The sequence below is a fragment of the Cryptomeria japonica genome, chromosome 6 (assembly GCF_030272615.1).
Source record: "Cryptomeria japonica chromosome 6, Sugi_1.0, whole genome shotgun sequence".
Lineage (NCBI taxonomy): Eukaryota > Viridiplantae > Streptophyta > Pinopsida > Cupressales > Cupressaceae > Cryptomeria > Cryptomeria japonica.
Window position 1 is genome coordinate 531,557,814 of NC_081410.1, and position 22,177 is coordinate 531,579,990.

The window sequence follows — 22,177 nt, forward strand, 5'->3', positions numbered from 1 at the left end:
CATATCATTGTCATCTGTCAAAGAAAATCCATCAAGTTGTTCAATGTACACTTCCTCTTCAAGATCTCCCTTCAAAAATTCACATTTAATATCCATTTGATAAACTTTGTAGTTCTTGTGTGTTGCAAAAGCCAAAAATAATCTAACTGCCTCAATTCTAGCTACCGGTGCAAAGGTTTCATTGTAATCAACTCCTTCCTTTTGAGAAAATCCCTCACACACTAGTCTTTCTTTATTTATGACAACCTTACCATCTTCATTAAGTTTGTTTCTAAATACCCATTTGGTTTCAATTACATTTTTATCTCTAGGCTGGGGAACTAATGTCCAAGTGTTGTTTTTCTCAATTTTTTCTAATTCTTCTTCCATAGCTTTAAACCAAAATTTATCTTCACATGCCTCATTAATAGATGATGTTTCGATTTGAGAAATAAGACATACCTCTTCATTTTCCAATATTCCTCTTGTCATAACTCCTTTAAACTTATTTCCAATCATCTGATCTTCAGAATGATTCAGTCTTACATACCAAGGTGTCTTTGTTTGTTGTTGTTCCTCAATTACTGTGGAATCCTCAGATGATACTACGGTAACTGGATCTTCATTCTATACTAGTAGATTTAGTGTAGGTTCATTTGTCAAAATTTATGTTGGCGGTTCAGAGTCTATATACCTTGAAGTTCCTCTGAATTGTTCATCAATCTTTACATTTGTACTTTCAATAATTTTTTGCAATCTTTTGTTGAAACATCTATATGCCTTGCTCTTAGATGAATAACCAAGAAATATTCCTTCATCACTTCTAGGATCAAATTTGCCAATATACTCATCTCTTCTGATATAACATTTACTTCCAAAAATTCTGAAATACTTAAGAGTAGGAGTATTACCAAACCATAGTTCATGAGGGGTCTTACCGGTTTCACCTTTGATGCGAACTTTGTTGAATGTATAGACCATTGTACTAATTGCCTCTCTCCAATATACATGTGGTAGGTTTGCTTTTGATAACATACTTCTTGCTGCATCCAAGATAGTTTTCTTTTTCCTTTCAACAACTCCATTTTGTTGTGGTGTCTGAGGTGCTGATAGCTGTCTTCTGATTCCATTCACTTCACAGAATGTATTAAATTCCTTAGATGTAAACTCACCTCCTTGATCTGATCTTAAACATTTGATTTTCTTACCAGTTTCATTTTCTACCATTGCTTTGAATAGTTTGAACTTTCCAAGTGCTTCTGATTTTTCTTTGAGAAAAGTAACCCAACATATTCTAGAATAGTCATCAATGATTAGCATGAAATATCTATCACCTTGTAAGCTTTTAGTTCTAGTTGGACCACATAAATTAGTGTGAATCAAATCAAGAGCATTATTTGATTTTTTTGGAATACTTTTGAAACTAGCTCTAACTTATTTTCCAAATTGACATTCCTAACCTACTATATTTTGAGGTTTGATAATTTTAGGTAAATCTCTAACTGCCTTAGTAGTATTGATCTTCACCATGCAATCAAAGTCTACATGACATAGTCTCTTATGCCATAACCAAATATCATCTATATGTGAAATTAAGCATGTCTTTTCATTGTTATTCAAATGAAAGATATTACCTCTAGTCTAATTACCGGTTGCAATTTCCAAACTAGTTCTATTCATGATTTTGCATTTTGCATTTTTGAATTGTAACTGAAATCCTTTCTCAAGTAATTGACCAACACTTAAAAGATTATGCTTTAATCCTTCAACATAGTAAACATTGACAGTGTTATGCTTACCATCAAGAGATATTGTACCCTTACCTTTGATTGAACAAGCTTTGTCATCTCCAAATCTCACTAAGCCTCCATTGTATTCTTGAAAGTTCAAGAATTTACCTTTGTCTCCTGTCATATGATGTGAGCATCTTGAATCAATGATCCATTCATCCTTTACTTTAACTTTAGCTGCCAAGGCCTATACTACCGGTTGAGCAGTAGGTGCCGGTTGATCTTTTGTTATAGCAACAAAAACCCATCCATTGTCTGCTGGATCCTCATCAGAATCATCAATCACACCTTCATCAACAATGTAACAAGATTTGTCTTTATTCTTCTTAAATTTGTATCTCTGATATTCAGGTTAGGTTTGTATGTTCTTCTAGCTTCTTCTCTTAGTCTAGCATGTCTAACAGGGCATCTTGAAGCCATATGACCAATCTTATTGTAGTTAAAACATTTAAAGGGTGCTTTACCTTCATACTTACTTCCAACTTGACCTTTAGGAATTTTCCTTGTAAATAGTGCTTCAAGTTCTTCAAGTTCTCTTGCATAAAAGGCTTTCCAATCAGATTTGTCAAATGATGGAGCAGATGATGTTGATGCTTTAAAGGCCAAATCTGTCTTTATAGTAGCAACAAGACCAAATTCTTCAATTTCAAAAGCTGAAAGTTTCCCAATTAATGTATCCCTAGTAACTGATGTATTAGGCATTGCTCTTAACTCATTTATAGCAGTGACTTTCATTTTATATTCCGGTGGCAATCCTCTCAAAACTTTTGAAACAATTTCATCCTCACGTAAGGTTCCTCCACAACATTTAATACCCATAACAATTTCATTTACTCTTTCCATAAAAGCAAAAATCCTTTCATCTTCTTCCATTTTTAGATCTTCATACCTGACCCGGAAGCTTTCAAGTTTTGCAATTTTGACTGTGGAATCTCCTTCATTCAATGTTTCCAAATGATCCCAAATAGCTTTAGCAGTAGACCTATTTGATAGTCCCATGATTTGTTGATCTGATAATGCGCTCAAAAGTGCTTCTCTTGCTTTGCAATCACTTTCCTCATCTTTAGTCAAGTTAGCTGGACTAGGCTGACCTTGTACATCAGTAGTATAACCATTCTTTGTAACATACCAGATGACTTTTCCAATGCAATTTAGATGTGTCTCCATTCTGATCTTCCATATGCCATAGTTGGTTCCATCAAGTTTAGGACTATCCTTCCTGAAATAATTAGTAGACATTGGATCTCCTCAAGCTGTTAAACTTTTGAAAAGAGGACTAAGATCTGATACCAATCGTTAGGTCCCAGAGTCAACTGAGAGGGGGGGGTGAATCAGCTGTCTAATAATTTCAAACCAAAAACAACTTAACCAACTTAATGCTTAATATCGGTAAATCAGTTCAATGTGCCGGTAGACAGTTTTAACAGTTAATTGCTATACCGATAAGGATTAGTGCATGAAACATAAACAAAAAGTCATCCACAGCACATTACACCAATATTTGTATGTGGAAACCCTGTAAGGGGAAAAACCATGGTGGGATACCTTACCCACAATCAGATGATACTACTGCAGATAGTAAGTGTACATAAATGGGGTCTGCACATGCAAAAAGGCCAAGCGCCTAGAGCTCACTGCTCAAACACAAAGTGGGAGTCACACTAACTATAGTTGGATGGTTAAATCCAATAAGAATGTACTGCACAAAATAGCATCTTCATATGCTAGATTCAGTACCAGTGTAGTTCTAATTGTCTTCACAAAAACCCTCCTTCAATCTTCAAATGATGTCTATGTGTATAGCTCTTCTTATTCTCTCATATACCTTCACACAATCCTTTTTCGCATTCCACATCTTATCTTACAAATAAGATCTTACATTTATACCATAACCTAAGACCAATTTTAGTAGGTCGACTCAACAAGATATTACAATAAAAGCATTTTACAAACAATACAATATCCGATGCAATAACCGATTGAACATGTTTTCTTAATGCATTTACAACAATAATTAATCATCTCCATAGCGTGCCATGCTGATCTGGGAAAGATAAACCTGCCGGTGTAACCCTAGACCTATTTGCCGGTAATAGAAAATATGCAAATATGAATATACCAATGAACAAAATTGTAGGACAAGATGTCCAAATGATGTCTTCGACATAACCATGTGTTTTCCATATCATTCCAAGTGTCGATGATCATTATATCTTGCCGGTGTACCAGATACCGGTGACTTTGCATGAGTCACTTGCTTGCCGGTGAATGTTGTTGATTCTTCAAAGTGCCAGAGTTGATGAGTGTTTAGTAGGTGTTGACATCAATGACAAAACCATACCAAAATACCAACAAGATAAAACATTTTTTAGTTCGAAGGATTCAATGAACCTAGTCAAGTTTGAAGATCTGATGGCTAAGATTAATCATGGGAAATGTGATTAAGGAGATTAAGCGGTTAGGTATTGCTTATAAATAAAGAAAAGTTGATGAACAAAGTATGCGGGAAAATAGAAGAGCAGTGATGTTGCAGAGGTGATTACCGAGTACAGAAGATTGAAGATCTAATTGAAGAATAGAGTGAGAAGCCCAATAAGGAGGAAGATAAGTCTTATGACAAGATTATTTTGAGCACATAGAGTCTGCTATAACATTTTAGATGTGAAGTTGCAGATATATTTTATTACTATTATTTATTTTTGTAAGTGAGAGGAAATCTCTTAACTGAGTGGACCTAACAGTCTTATTTGTAAATCCTATAGCAAGGTAACATTCTAATTGAGTGTTTGAAATCCTTTAAAAAGGTCACTTCTAACAAAGTGCAAGATTTTGATAGATCTGAGGGAAATCCCTTGACCAGGTCACATCTAGCAATGTGTTTATGTAATCTTTAGCAGGATTGGCTTTTAACCGAGCATACTCTAGAAGAGTATATTTTCTTTGTGGGTTCGAAATCCCACAGTGGTTTTTCCCTATTAGAGTTTCCACGTTAAATCTGGTGTTAAATGTGTTTTTTATGTTTCAAGTTTATCAGTTTATGAGTTTGAATGATTTACAGTCATAGTTACATATCAAGTAAGTTCTATTGAGGTTGAATCTGATTACATTGGATTGTGAATTTATATGATTCACCCCCCCCCCTCTCATTTAACTAATAGTTACATTGTTACAAATAACTAGGATCTGCCCAATACAACTACAATGATAAAGGCCATTGATTTAAGGTTGATGGATTACTAGACTTGTGGAAAGTTATCAAGCCCATTGAAGAGTAGTAACAAGTCTTGAGTAACCTATAAAATATTTAAATAGAGTATAGAGATCTCATAGTAGCAGTGAACTTGTAGGAAATCAATATCACTCTTTCAAAAATAAGGAAGTCAAAGATATGTGCTCAAAATATTTGTAAAATAGTGATACTTATACCAAGACCAAAAGTACAGTCATTAAGTTCAAAGAAAAGAAGATATTGAGAACTATGACTATGCAGTCCTAAGATAGTGATAATACTTTGCTACTAAGATGCTACAACTATAGCCTCATCACAACAAACTCTTGCATGGTTTTAAGAATAAATGCAACTTATGATCACATAGAGCACAAGGGTGTGTGAAATAATAGTCCCTTTCCACACGTTTCAACCTTCATTAGCATGTGAGTTATTCATGACTTATATAAACAATATTAGTTTAAGATATCATGAACAGTGATTAGACTTTGCATTCCCAAGGAACAAAAAGGGAACCCATGTTGATAGTGTGAAATAGTCCTGAAGTATAAGACAACATTGTGACTGCTCTGAAATCACCAATAACAGTAATTGATAGAGATGAAAGTCACAATAGTGCATCAAAGAAAAAAAATCTAGAAATCACAGTCAACACCAATTTGATAGTATCTATGAACAAAGTTTTAACTGGAAATATAGTTCCATAGGAATACAAAGAGACTAAGACAATGTTTGTAACTGATTTTATACTTTGTCTTCAAAAGTCGATCATTTTGCACAATACATGAGTGGATAATCCTAGATTCACAGGTATTTGAGGGCAGAGAGGAAATATTTTTTGATAAATCAAAATAAGCACATGAAGGATTAATACAAGCCCATGGCAAGAAGTCAAAGATAATCATTAGTAGTAGTGATACTCAAATAATGTTGAAGGACAATAATAAAGGGTCTCCAAGAATATTGTTAGAGAGCAACTTCACAGAGCCTTGAAGGATCAAAGGTTAAAAGCACATGGACCAAATGGAGCATTCAATACAAAGATAAAAGCTTATTGTCACCTGATAGATTAGAATTTATAATTGATGCAATAAGTGTAATGGCATTGATTTCTTGTCATAATGGTGAAAGAGGGCCTAGCTTAAAAAAATAAAGTGATCAACCTAATAGAAGGATATGAGTCAAATTATACCTAAATCCAAAGTAAATGATACTATTATTTAGGTCAATCTCGAGTAAAAGAGAAGTATGAGCCAAGGGTGAGACAATTTAATCATCAGGCAATCGGGAAACAAAGATATTTTATAGACATAAACACTATTGTTAATACATGGCTACAATCATAGGACAATGTACTAGAAACAATGCTAAATGACTATCTTGAAAGGATGGTATAAAAGGTATAGATTATGAATGAGTAGAATAGATGATTTGATTGTCCGGAGCAATCGTAGAAACATCAATAATAATATCCCACATACATAAAAAGTGTAGTCATTTTGACAACATTATCTTTCAAATAGTTCAAGAGGAATCATTCCTAAAAAGCAAACCACAAAATAGCCCCTAGGGAAGCATTCAAGAAGTAGTGATAGAGCACTATCTAAAATAAGTCATTGTTCAAAGTGTAATATCCCCTATCGAGACTCACTCCCTTGGCTGATTGATTAAAGATAAATTGAAGGAAACAATTCGAGAATAAGTCGGTTATGAAGACTGATATTATTTAGATAGATGAAGTCTGAAAATGAATATCTTTTATATGCAAAATCAGTACACACATATATATATGATATTCCTAGATATCCTTCCTTGACTATAGGTAATATACCCAAGCTATGATGTCCCCTTTATGTACTGAGACAATTAGATTTCTAAATCACTTGAAGGAGGCTTCTTTTCCCAAAGTCCTAATTAATACTTAACATAAATAATCAAAGCTACTGGATTGCAAGAGAGAAGGTTTACGATTACTAGTTATCAGAGACAATTATATGAAATATTATTATTACTTATATTCTGATGTTACTAGATGTATACAAGCAAGTATTGCTGCCTTTCTGGTATGTAACATGTGCGAGAGGATCCTCCTGAACTCCCCAAGGTCCCCCGATTGTCTAACTTCAATTCCCTTCTATATCTTGGAGTACCTAAAGGGCAGGTTGTATTCCCGGACATGTCTTATGCCTCTTCACAAATATCTTTCTTCATAACATCGATTTGTTAAGAAAACCATACTCCTTCATGAATTACTTAGTATACCAATCATCACTCTTTAATTACTGGCACTTAACTATTTTGATTGTATTCTTCAGAGTATGTCCATTAGTCAAATACTCTTTATCACATCCCTTGATATCATTACTAGCAAATCACTTAATTAATCAATTCTTCTTTGATTATCATTGTCAATATACTTGCACAATGTAGAGATGTTGACATGGGCCTTAATCAATGTTGCTATCCACCTTCCATAGTTGTCATTCATCATGTCTTACATAGTGGCATTTCTTTGGACAGTGTAGCATCTCAGTCTTATAGAAATTATTAGGTATATGTGTTCTTGGGGTGGGGGAGGGTCATCATAGTTTCCCCCTCTTAAGATTGCTTGTCCATAGGCAATTCTTGTCTTCTTCCTTGGATGAACCTGCACTTAGATTAGTAGTATGGAACATATATATAAATCAAGGTAATGGTAAATATTATAAGATTTACTACTTATATTTTGTTGCATATATTGCAAATTAGAGGGGTTAGCTTCCTTGAGCCATTGCCCCATTTGAGAGGAACTGGCTTCCCTGAGTAACCTCTATCCGATCTTGAGAGACTGACTTCCTTGAGCCATCTCTATCTAACTGAAATGGACTGACTTTCTTAATTCATCCTTCTTACTATGGCCGTTGACTTCCTTGAGCCAAGTTGGTCCATGTTTGGCTTCCTTGAGCTCTCTTTCTTACTTGAGATGCTGACTTCCTTGAGTCAAGCTACCCTTCCTTGTCTTCCTTGAGCCTTTGTTCTTCTCAGGGTGTTGACTTCCTTGAGTCAATTTGCCCATCTTTGGCATCCTTGAGCCCACATATCTAAGGAGGTGCTAACTTCCTTGAGCCTAGCTATCCTCATTGGCTTCTTCAGCCGTTACATTATAGAGGACTAACCTTTTGAGTCATCCTACATTTCTAGAGTGATGGCTTCCTTGAGACATACCCTTGTCTAATAATTTGATTGCAGAAATTTTGATTTGTACATCTCTCTCATATTTAAAATTGAATTACAATGGTATAAATTTATCATATGAATACGGCTCTCCTTCTGGATGGCCTCAAAATATTCTTTCCTTTCCCATGTGGCATCTTCCCTAGGTAGGCCCTTCCAATGGATAAGGAATTCGATGATGGTTCTATTTCGTAGCCTTCTCTCTTGGGTATCCAAGATAATCTTTGGTTCTAACATGAGTTTCCCCTCATTATCCAATGGCGGTAGTTGCGTACATGGAACAATTTGTTGCCCTAGGACCTTCTTAAACTGGGATACATGAAATATATTATGGATCTTGCTGTCTTTGGGAAGCTCTACTTCATAAGCTACTTCCCCTATCCTTCTCAAGACTTTGTAAGGACCATAGAATCTAGGTTTGAGTTTTTTCGCTCCACTTGGCTTAATTGAGGACTGCTTGTATGGTTGTAACCTCAAAAACACCATGTCCCCTACTTCGAATGTTCTCTCTATGCATTTTTATCAGCATATAGCTTTTGTTGATTTTGTGCTTGATGGATGTTCTCCTTTAGGGTCCTAAGGATATCAATATTCTGCTGCACAAAGTCCTCTGCTCCGAGTACCCTACTATTTTGAACAAGGTTTCCAAATGATGTGGCTTCATACCCATATAATGCTTTGAAGGGACTCATTCTCATGGACATGTGATGTGCATTGTTATAGAAATATTCCCCAAGGTGCATCCACTTAGGCCATGCTTTTTGTTGTCCTGTGATGTAGTTCCTTAGGTACCCTTCTATCCATTTATTGACGATCTTGGTTTGACCATCCATTTGTTGGTGATAGCTGGTACTAGGAGTAAGTTTTGTTCTTGCTAATCCAAAAATTTCTTGCCAGAATTGGCTAAGAAATTGGCTATCCCTGTCACTCACTATATTCCTTGGTAAACCATGAAGTCTAACAACTTCTTTAAAGAACACTTGTGTTGTTTGGACTGCACTGTAGTTGGTAGAGATGGCAAAGAAGTGAGCATATTTTTTAAGTCAATCTACTATAACATAAATACAATCCTTTCCCTGCACCTTTGGTAGTCCGGTTATAAAATCTATGGAGATACTCTCCCACTTCTGGTTGGGAATGGGTAGTGGTTGTAGGAGTTTGATGGGGTGTCCTTGTTCCAGTTTATTTCATTGGCAAGTCTTACACTCTTGCACATATTTGAGGACATCTTTTTTTAGTCCTTTCCATGAATATCTTTCACGAATTTGCCTATATGTTTTGTAATAACCTTGATGCCTTGCTAGGGGTTATCATGGTACTCCCTCAAAATCTTCTCCTTCATCCTTGAATTTGTTGGTAGGTATACCCTGTTCTTATATAGGATGATGTCTTCATTTACCTTGTATTCATAATTTGGTATTCTTCCTTCTAGGATTCTGTTGGCAAGGGGGTCTTTCACATATTCTATGAGGATGTCATTCTTCCATTCTTTCATGATACTTTTAATGGTATTCAAACAAGGTTGTCTTGATAATGCATCGGCTACCATATTTTGGGTACCTTTGACATATTCAATTTCAAATTCATAGGCTTGTATTCTACTTATCCATTTTTGTTGTCAGTTGTTTAAATCCCTTTGATTCATAAAGTAGCATAGACTATTGTGGTCAGTTTTAACATGGAATCTTCCACATACAAGGTATTGCCAAAATTTGGCTAAGGCATGCATAATAACTAGCATCTCTTTGTCATAAATGAATAGCGCCTTTCTAATTCGGTCAACTTTCTACTTTCAAAAGTGACTGGGTGCCTTATTTGCATGAGGACCACTCCAATCCGCCCTCCCAATGCATCACATTGTAATTCAAATGGTAGTGTGAAATCTGTGATTGCTAGAACCGGACATGAACTCATGGCTTCCTTAAATTGATCAAACACTTGTTGCACTGTAATGTCCCATGAGAAGGCTCCCTTCTTGGTTAAGTCTATGAGGGGTGTGGCCATTGTGGAGAAGCTTTTGACAAATCGCCTATAATAGCTACATAGACCAATAAATCCCCTAAGTTGAGTCTGTTGGAATTTTGATGATGTTTTGATTGTCATTGATGGACACACACTTTCTTGATGTATGAGTTATGCTCAACAGGTAATTGTTCCAACCGGTATTATGTATTGTTGAATGTATAGTCTTTAGACTATCGGTATTTTGTAGAAGATGGTTTATCAGTCATAGATTGATTGAAGATCCCAAGCAGTATGAAGACCCCAAGTGGTTCAAGGATCTCAAGCGGTACAAAGGACCCAAGCAGTAGTTAACTTTTGATTAGAACACTACGATCTTTCAGTCTTCATTTTTGACAACTGGTAATCGATATATTGTATTAATCAGTATATATCTGTGATGAGTTATCATCCACCGACACTTTGACAGTGTGTTTGTGCCGCGTTACCAAATGTGTCTAGATGCACTATACCTAGGAACTTGTAGTCTAATTCTATTGGTCCGACATGAAATTATATTCCTTTATAAGGACATAATGTCTAGGGTTTGCATGTGTGAGACATAGAATAGAAAAGATTATGTGTGATCATCGAAGAGAAGATTAGGCTTGTGCGAAGAGATAGAGTGTGGAGATATTGAAGATTGAAGTAATGTTGAAATGCATTAACAATGAGCTATCAAGGATCTAATTAAGCATACTGTGCTATTATCTAGATCATTCACTTGTTGATTACTAATATCTTCGACAAGTCTGAAACCCTTGACCGGGTAGGCCCAGCAAAGCCTTTGTAAATCCTCTAACAAGGTGGTTCACAACTATGGATCTGAAATCCTTTAACAAGGTAGTCTTTAATAGGACTTATCTCCTAATAGAGATCTATATTCCTAACAAGATCTGTTCTGGTGAAGAATATTCCGATCTAACCTTAACTGGTCTGGTTACTATTTTGCAGATAGTTACTTGTGAGTTTCTGCTCACCGTGGTTTTTTCCATTTGGGTTTACATGTCAAATATCTTGTATTATGGTGATTGTGCTCTTGTGGGTGAATGCTTTATTTTCTATTTGGTTTGCACTTATCTTAACCCGTTTATTAGTGAATCTGTTGCACTGGTTATCTGCTAAATTGTTTAAGAGATTAATTATAGTATTTTTTGGTATACTAATTCACCCCCCCTCTTAGTATTCATCAATTGGTATCAGAGCCAATCTTTCTTTAAGTCTAAACACTTGGAAGGAGATATGGGGGAAAATAGTGTGAGGGAACTTACTCATCATCTCACTTAGACTGAGAGAGCCTATGATGAACTCAAAGTCAAGTATAAAGCCTCTTTGGCCAAGAGAAGAGAGCATGCTGAGAAACTGATGGAACTCACTAAAAATAGCTCTTTTGATGAAGCTGACATGGATGCCCTAGTTGAAGAAGTTGAAAAACTGAATGAATCTAAAGCCAATCTGAGAAATGAGTTGGAAGGACTAACTATCAGAATGTGAGAACATAAGGAAAGGTGAAGATCTAGTAAAAGACAAAGATCATGATATCTCCAAGCTGGAGAAAGAAATTAGTACCCTTACCACTCATCTCCAAGAGAGTAAAGTGGAAAAAAAAGAAATGCAAGATGAACTAAACATGGCTATTTCTGAGAATGCAACCTTGATGGAATCCAATACTGGTATTTCCAAGGAACTTACTGAGTCAAAGGAAATAATTTCCAAACTCAATAAGAGTACTGCTAAGCTAGAGCAAAAGCTAGAATCGGCAAAGCTAGTAAAGAATACCACTGGACTTGGTTTCTCTAGGTATGAGGAAGGTGAGACCTCTGGAACAAAAGCTGAAGCATCAATGAAGCAACCAACATCCAAGGATAAAGGTAAGCAAAAATTTAAACCTGTTTGCTTTAATTGTCTCAAAGAAGGACATACTAGGAATGTGTGTAGAAGCAAGGCCTACAACAATTTTCCTTATTTTCAAAACAATATGCCTAGATCCAATAGATTTAATGGAAATTGTTATGCATGCAACAAGTTTGGGCATAGAGCATTTGAATGTAGGTCAGTTTTGCACAACACTGGGAGATATTCTCCAAGGACTCAAGGAGTTATTCAGGAACTTCCTATGAACTAAAATCTCAACCGGTACAATACCTATGACCATCGATCAATTGGTTATCAAATGAAAACTAGTTGGAAAGCAACTTGTTTGATCTGTCATGGTAGCGGTCACACTGCTGCAACATACAGAAGGAAGAATGGAAGTATGAATAATGGACCATGGAGAACATTTGGAATGGTATGATATCATTGCAACAAACCTGGACACATTGCTAGAACTTGCAGACTGAGAAAAAACCTATCGGATGATATACCGATTACTATAGAAGGGAAGATTGATGTTGAAATCGTTCAGGTGGAAATGAATAAAACTTGGACAAAGAAATCAGAAGAAGAGTCACAGGATGAACCTATTTCTGCACCTAGTGTGGAAGTCTCTGAACTGGCAAACTGAGCTTCAAAAAAGCTTAGGGGAACATATTGGTGAAATATTTTGAACTCCCGATTTATATCGGTAAAGACCTTACCTGTCAGTCGGTAGAAGATTTGAAGTGGTAAAAGGAAAATTAGGGTTTGTGCCCTAGCAGTGATGCATTTATTATGGTAGGTGAGAGTTTGTTTAAAAGGGTTTTCGTCGTCATGTTCACTTATCTGTTTTCAAAAGAAGAATTTTCAAGAGCAGAGCAACCAGAGTGATTTGTTTGGCATTTGAAGAAATCTTGTGCAAAATCTTGCAATCATTTTCAAACAACCAGTTAAGAACACTAAGCGGTGAACTAGCAACCATAGTGGTGTACTGTGCGTGATATTGGAAAACCTAAATTTTAGATTGTGAAGGTATTTTCCGAAATTCTTTCTTATCATTTGGTTATGGCTTCTACATCGCATTCTACTTCTAGTGCAACTGAAGATACACCTTATTTTCTTCAAAAGAAAATGAAATACAATGGCCTATCACAAATTCCTATCAGAGTTATTGTGGAGGAAGATATTTCAAGGTATATAGACTGTAAGTTGGAAGACCTAGGAGCCCTAGTGATTCACTCCTAGCTAAGTCTGTTCTGTGTAGATGACAAGAAGATCAAACTAGATCATAGAATCCTCAAGAAGATGAATCTACACAATGTGGTATACTTTATGGAAGAATTTACAGAAGAACATATTCACATTATCCTCAGCAGAGTTCATGGTGACAAAATGTATCTCGAGTGGACCCATGACATCACACTAGAAGTGGTTCATTCCATCACCAGATTCTGCAATATTAGAGAAGTACCAGCTCTATGGAAGGTCACCAAAACTAAAATGATAAAGCTCACTAGTTCTATGAGTGACCAACGGGAAATGACCATCAACACCATTAATGATGATCTGGTGAAATACACTTGCATGGTGATTGGTTACAGGATATTTTATGCCAGCAGAATGAATTCTGTCCCTGCTGCTTACAGGATGATCAAGGAAGATGCTAAATTTGACCTATGTACTTGTTTATAGAAGCAATTGTTGTTGAATCTGAAATCCATCAAATAGGATAAATCACTGAGGTTCAAGTTTGGCCAACTTCTGGTCTGCCTATTCTTCTATTTTCAAGGTTATTTCCTTGGAGTAGGTGATGTTCAATGGTCTACTGACCTACTGATTTCTAGATAGATTAAGGAGAGTTTACAAGCAATGGGAACTGCATCTCTTGAGGTTCTAAATAAGTATTTTGATGAATTCAAACAAAAGATGAACCAAAGAATAAGGATATCTGGTGATATTGTGAAGATGTATGAAGATGACATCTACTTCACAATAAGAACAAATGACTGCATAATGGAAGCTGTGGAATCAAGAAAGGAAGTAGTTGGCCCTATGGGGTATGAAGTGGTGAATGACTTATTGATCAGGTATGCCTCTACCCTACTTGCCTCACCACTGGATGCAAAGAAGAAAAGAACCAGTACCTACTTGGAGAGGGTCACACAGATTTAGGAACTGAAGCAGAAAAAGGGCAAAGCAGTGCCATTGGTATCTACACCAATTACATCTGCCAGTCTGAAAGTGACCAAGCAGTCACCAGCTAAGAAGAAACCTAAGATTATTCTGGCAAAAGTATTCGAGAGGAAGCGAAAATCCAGGACTCACTCACCGGAGTCAGAGGACACCGAACTAGAGATTCAAATAAAGAAGACAAGGCAATCAAGCAAAAAGCTGAAGTCTACCGGTAATGTACCTGCAACTTTTGCACCGGTAAATATAGATATTTCCTCTTATAAACCAATGACACATTATCAGAGGACAATAAAGATTGTTAGGAGGAAAGTGCTGGATGATTTAAAGGAATATTTTGATGACTTTAGTGATAGTAAGAAAGAGGAGGTAGAACAGGAGGTCATTAAATATTTATGTATTAATGATCGGTCACCTTCTGAGATTAAATCTATTACTCCAAATTCTTTGTATAATTGTTTGGATAATAAATGACGCATTACCATTGAGAGGGAACAAGAGATCAGGGAGAAAATTTTTGCACAATACTTTCCTGATGCTTCAAATTCTGAGTTATTTAAAATTATGGATAAGAACAAAGGCATCTTCTTTATGAGAAGGAGGCGACTTAGGTTACTAGAAGGTAAAACCTTTGAACTAGAAAAGGATACACACATGCATGTTAAAGTTGTTGTTGAAATACACCAAGTATCTAAAGCCACCAGCAAGGCTGATCAAGAACCTGACCTATCCTCAGGAAAACCAGATGAGGTATTTGATAGTCAAGGTGAAAGAGAGACAGAACAAATTGACCCTATTGATGTTGATGCATTAGATAATAAGGATGTCACTCTTGACAAAGAAAAAGATGAGAAAGAGAAACAGGACAAAGAGAAAGCAGAGAAAGAGAAACAGGACAAAGAGAAAGCAGAGAAAGAGAAACAAGACAAAGAGAAAGCAGAGAAAGAGAAACAAGACAAAGAGAAAGCAGAGAAAGAGAAACAGGACAAAGAGAAAGCAGAGAAAGAGAAACAAGACAAAGAGAAAGCAGTGAAAGAACAAGAGGAAAAGAAAAAGCAAGAAGAAGAGAAGAAGAGAGAAGAAGATAAGAGAAAAGAAGAAGAGAAGAAGAGAGAAGAAGATAGGAGAAAAGAAGAAGAGAAGAAGAAAGAAGAAGACAAGAGGAAGGAAGAAGAAAGGAAGAAGGAGGAAGAGAAGAAGAAAAAGCAGGAAGAGGATAAGAAGAAGGAAGAAATGGAGAAGAAATAAGAAGAGAAAAAGAAAGAGTCAGAGAAGAAGAAAGAAGAAGAAAAGAAAAGAGTGGAAGAGGAGAAGGAAGCAGAGAAGAGAAAACAAGTGGAGGTCAAGACCAAAGAAGGAGGGTAGACTCCTAAGGCAACTGATGATCAAACCCAGCAGGTTGATTCCACCAGTCCTATTGATCTAACTCTTACATGTCTGACTCAATCAACAGATGAGTCTGAGCTACTTCGAGGCATCAAACTTGCATAGGAGAGTCTGGAAGAGTTGCGGAGGAAGAAAGAACTGGATGTCATACAAATTGCAGTTGACACCCTTACCAGTTTGATTCCCGGTACTAACCTCTCCAGTATCGACTCATCTCTATCCAAGCTCAAGCTTCTTTGTACAGTAGTAGAGGACTAGGTACAATGCTTGGAAGATGTTGCTCAAGCAACTGCAAGAAAGAGTCATGAGAAGGCACTCAATATTGCCTTAGTCAAGCAAATGAATGAACTCAGGACACCACTACTGAAGCAATAGAAAGATATCCATGTTGCTATGGGTGAGGGTAAGTTACTTTTGAGTAAAATCTACCAACCCCCTATTTTGTGAAGATGTGCTCAAACAGAAAGCTAAAATCCAATTAGAGTTACAGGAATATATCGGCAACTTCAAGATGCCCTATGATTTATTCACTACCTATGGACAATCCGTTCATCATTTTCAGCATCAGATTGCCAAGATGGACTTAGAGATCAACAACTGGACTCAAGATTTGCAGGAGCTTCAACTGCTCCTATTACTTAAACTGCAAGTTCTTCAAAGATGTTTTCTCAACCTGGAAGCTATCACGGTAACTCAAGAGATAAGTACCCTCAATGCAATGGAAGAACTGGCATTCCAGATGAAGACTGAAAGTGAGGTTGCTACCTCATTACTTGAGTCATGGACATTGGACATGAAATTTTTTGTGCATAACTTTAAATCTATTTTTGAGAAATTTCATTTGTTATTTTCATGAACATCTACTCTGTATTATTTTATAAACATGATAGTTTGCATTACTTTGTCATTGTTGGCAAAGGGGGAGTAGTGTACATACATTAAAATTTTGGTAAATGTTTATGCACTTACTTGTAATTTTTGCAAAGGGAGTAGTGTATATGCTTAGGGGGAGTAATTTTGATTATGGCATTTTTTTGTAAAGTACTTAGATGTCAAAATTTTCCTAAGTGTTGCCATCAATGCCAAATGGGGAGACTGTTGGCATTTTGATGATGTTTTGATTGTCATTGATGGACACACACTTTCTTGATGTATGAGTTATGCTCAATTGGTAATTTTTCCAACCAGTATTGTGTATTGTTTAATGTATAGTCTTTAGACTATCGGTATTTTGCAGAAGATGGTTTACCGGTCATAGATTGACTGAAGATCCCAAGCGGTATGAAGACCCCAATCGGTTCGAGGATCTCAAGCGGTACGAAGGACCCAAGCGGTAGTTAACTTTTGATCGGAACTCTACGATCTTCTAGTCTTCATTTTTGACAACCGGTAATCGGTATATTGTATTAACCGATATATATCTGGGATGAGTTACCAACTAATATTACTGTAATGTATGATGAGTTATCATCCACCGACACTTTGGCGGTGTGTTTGTGCCACGTTACCAAATGTGTCTAGATGCACTGTACCTAGGAACTTGTAGTTTAATTCTATTGGACCAACATGAAATCAGATTCCTTTATAAGGACATCATGTCTAGGGTTTACATGTGTGAGACATAGAATAGAAAAGGTTATTATGTGCAATCATCGAATAGAAGATTAGGTCTATGTGAAGAGATAGAGTGTAGAGATATTGAAGACTGAAGTAATGCTAAAATGCATTAAGAATGAGCTATCAAGGATCTAATTAAGCATACTATGCTATTATCTAGATTATTCACTTGCTGATTACTAATATCTTCGACAAGTTTGAAACCCTTAACCGGGTAGGCCCAGCAAAGCCTTTGTAAATCCTCTAACAAGGTGGTTCACAACTATGGATATAAAATCCTTTAACAAGGTAGTCTTTAATAGGACTTGTCTCCTAACAGAGATCTAGATTCCTAACAGGATCTATTCTGGTGAAGAAGGCTCCCATGAGAAGGCTCCCTTCTTGGTTAAGTCTGTGAGGGGTGCGACCACTTTGACAAATCACCTATAATAGGTGCATAGACCAATAAAACCCCTGAGTTGAGTCAACATATTGGGCATAAGCCACTCCTTAATAACCTTGATCTTCTCCTCATTTACACTCACCCCTTCTTCATTGATCTTATGACCCAAGTAGAGTATCTCTTTCATACCAAATTCACATTTGGACTCTTTGGCATACAAGGATTCTTTTTCTAGTATGCTTAGGACCTCCTCCACATGTTGAAGGTGCTTTTCCCAAGTTTTGTTGTAAATGAGGATGTCATCAAAGAATACAAGCAAGAATTTCCTTAGTTGTTGACAAAAAACATGGTTCATACATGATTGGAAAGTAGCTGGTGCATTCGTAAGGCCAAAGGGCATGACCAAATATTCAAAGTGCTCATAATGGCATCAAAAGTTTGTCTTGGGTACATCTTCCTTCCTCATTCTTATTTGGTGATAACCTGTTCATAGATCAATCTTGGAGAAATATTTTGCTCCATGAAGCTCATCAATCAATTCATTAATCCTTGATATGGGATACCTGTTCTTGATGGTTCTTTTGTTGAGGGCTTGATAGTCAATGCACATTCTCATGGTTCCATCCTTTTTCTTGACTAAGACAATGGATGATGCAAAGGGGCTGCAACTTGGTTGAATGTGCCCCATTTTAAGGAGATCATTGATGGTTTTTTTGATCTCCTCTTTGAATCTTCATGGATGTCTATAGGGGGTTGTGATTACTGGTTTGGCCCCTTCTTCGAGTTGAATGGCATGTTTGAACCCTCTTCTTGGTGGAATTCTAGGTGGTATGTCTTTGAAAACTCCCTTATGTCATTTCAGGATGGGCTGCATATCTATATGAACCAACAATGAATTTAGACTAGATTGGTCTAAGACCAAGCATTGAGCAATCCATTCTCCTTGCCCATGTTGGATGATCCTTTCTATATTTTTGCAAGAAAATACTTTTGGATCTCCATTAGGCAAGCCCTTCATTGTTACTTCTTCTCCATCTTGTTGGACACAAATCTCAAGATTTGGAAGGTCCATAGTGAAGTGACCTAATGAGTGGATCTAAGGTCTCCCTAATATTATATCATTCTCCAAGGAAATCACATAGAATTCTCCTCTAACAGTATGTTCTCCCACCTTGATTTCTAGTTGAGGCATAACCCTTTTTGCAATGATTGATGGTTCCATCTACTAAGGCCACCTTAAACCCCTCAAAATCTTCAGCCTTCAGCTTCCTTCTTACTACCAAATTTTTGCTAATGAAATTGTGGGAGGCCCCACTATCAACTAAGGAGATTACCTTTTTTCCATTGAGGGTTCCCTTGAGTTTGAATGGTTTATCTTCACATTCGTTTTAGAGTGAAACTAATGTTCCCTGCCCTTGCTCTTCCAATCTTGGTCTTTTGCATGAGTTCCCTTCCTCTTCATCTTTTGACTCCTCCACTTGATGTAATTGTCCCCTCCTACATTGATGATCAGGTCTCCATGGTTATTTGCACTTAAAACATGTTCCTTCTCCTTAATTCTTCCCTTTTCCCAAGTCCTTTCTTGTTTTGACATTTATGTCGCGGTCTCCATGTCTCTTTGCAGAAATGGCATGGTGCTCCCTTGCTCCCTTCTCCTTATGAGGTTCAACGATCCCTTCTAGAATACCTGTTGGAGGTCATATATCTTGGTCTTTCATTTGGGACATTATCTTTAACCTTGATGGCCCTTTGTATTGCCTCACTTAAAATTTAAGGCTCCAACAGGTTGACAATCTTCTTGATGGAGTCTTTGAGTCCTTCTACAAACAAAGAGATGAGCCTTCCTTGAGAGAGGTTGGGGACCATGACTGCCAAATTATGAAATTCATTTGCATATTCTCCCATTGTTCCTTGTTGCATGAGTAACATTAGTTCTTTAAAGTACCACTTTGGATGTCTTTGATTGAATCTCAAGATAAGCCTTTGAGTGAATTCTCCATATGTAGTAATGTTTTGGTGATCTTGAATGACAAGACCATGGTTCCATCAACCGCGTGCTACCCCTGTTAAACCGAGGGTAGCAAATTTGATGGCATTTTCCTCCGTCATTGGGCTAAGTGATAAATATGTATCCAATTTTTGAACCCACGATTTCGCTGAAGATTTTTCGATCCCATCAAAGTGTGGTAGTGTCATTTTACTCAACCTCAATTTGAGATCTTTGTACACATGCTTCTTCCTTCTATTTGGGTTAGCTTGAATCCTAACCTCATAATATTCTTTAAAATGAATGCGTTCTTGCACTTCGAGGTTTAGTCTCACATACATTGCTGCTATCTCCTCAACATTTTCAGTTATTTGTTCCTCCACTTCTATCATCGGCTCTTCTCTTTGTAAGAATGAGGGCATAGTGGGTCTAAGGATGGATCCTTGGGATGACTGTTCATTTTCAGATTGGTTGGAGTGCGTGTCTCTTCCCAGGTTGGGATTGATCCTAGTGTTGTTATTGATCATGTTTTGAATGGGTCAGAGGATTAATTAATTTGTCTTCTCAAACTTATCATTTGTCTGCTCCATGAACATTTTCATCTCTTTTGCCAATTGCTCCGCCATAGCTTCTTGACCCTTCCTTCATTGATATGTTTGCATTCACTCAATTTCCATAGGCTAGCAGGATAGTCTTCTTTGATACCACTGTAATGTCCCCTATCGAGACTCACTCCCTTGGTTGATTGATTAAAGATAAACTGAAGGAAATAGTTTGAGAATAAGTTGGTTATGAAGACTGATATTATTTAGATAGATGAAATCTGAAAATGAATATATCTTTTATTTGCAAAATAAGTACATGCATATATATATGATAGTCCTAGACTATCCTTCCCTGACTATAGGTAATATACCCAAACCGTGATGTCCCCTTTATGTACTGAGATAATTAGATTTCTAAATCACTTGCAAGAGGCTTCTTTTCCCAAAGTCCTAATTAATACTTAATAGAAATAATCGAAGTTGTTGGATCGCAAGTAAGAAGGTTTACGATTACCAGTTATCAGAGACAATTATATGAAATATTATTATTATTACATATTATGATGTTACCAGATGTATAGAAGCAAGTATCATTGCCTTTCTGGTATGTAACATGTGCAAGATGATCCTCTTGAACTCCCTGATGTCCACCGATTGTCTATCATCAATTCCCTTCTATATCTTGGAGTACCAAAAGGGCATGTTGTATTCCCGGACGTGTCTTATGCCTCTTCACAATCATCTTTCTTCATAATATCGATTTGTTAAGAAAATATTACTCCTTCATGAATTACTAACTTAGTATACCAATTGTCACTCTTTAATTAATGGCACTTAACTATTTTGATCGTATTCTTTAGAGTATGTCCATTAGTCAAATACTCTTTATCGCACCCCTTGATATCATTATCAGCGAATCACTTAATTAATCAATTCTTCTTTGATTATCGTTGTCAATATACTTGCATGATGTAGACATGTTGACATGGGCCTTAATCGATGTTGCTATCCACTAGGGAAAACTTTAAGAAACCCCCCCTTCCCTCGGACAAGGTGTAAAAACCTGGCGAAAGGTGTATAATTGCTGAGGAAAATTTTCATTTTACTAGCAAAATTTTGCGGTTTACGGAGAAAAAATAATAATCTCCATTGGCGAATCATTTGTGATCGCTCGAAGTTTGTGAAAAATCTTGGCAAATTGTAATGTTTTTAAAACCCAAAAACTATTTGCATGGGCGAATTGTAATGTTTTTAAAACCAGAAAAAATATTTGCATTGGCGATTTCAACCTATTTTCAAACCATTAAAACAAAAAATTGGCGATTTCAACCTATTTGCAAACCATTAAAAAAAAATTGGCGATTTCAACCTATTTTCAAATCATAAATTTTGTTTTTTGGGTGATTCCAAGCTATTTTCAAACCATAAAAATTATATATTGGCAATTTCAACACTTGAAATTCAATCTTTTTCCAAAATGTAAAAAAAAATTATTGGCACCTCAACATTCCCCGTTAAGTCATTAATACACATGGCACACAATCATCAACCCTTTGCCTAAAATAATACTCATTAGAAAATCTCATGACTTAACGACAAGCCCTTATGACTCTATCTCTAGCTCGCAAGCTGAAAATGCTAAGCCTTCATAACCTCGAGATCTAGCGACTAAGGGCGACTGAACTGCCACTCGTCAATTCTCGACCACAAAATGTCAAGTCCTCATCACCACAGTGACTTGGAGATAGTGGTAACTTTAACCCTTGTTGCATACTCGCCAATATAAAATTGTTTATCTCTTAACCGCTAGCACTTCACTCGCAAGCTTGTGGCTTGATTAGGTCTTCAGACATTTAACTCCGCGAGCTGGCGATAACCATAAAACTTAACCACAAATTGTCTAGTCACTAGCTCGTGACCTAAAAATGCTAATATTAAAAAAACATGAGAGCTAGCGACAACTGTATGAAATGAGTTACTCTCTAACTCTCGTGGCTATAA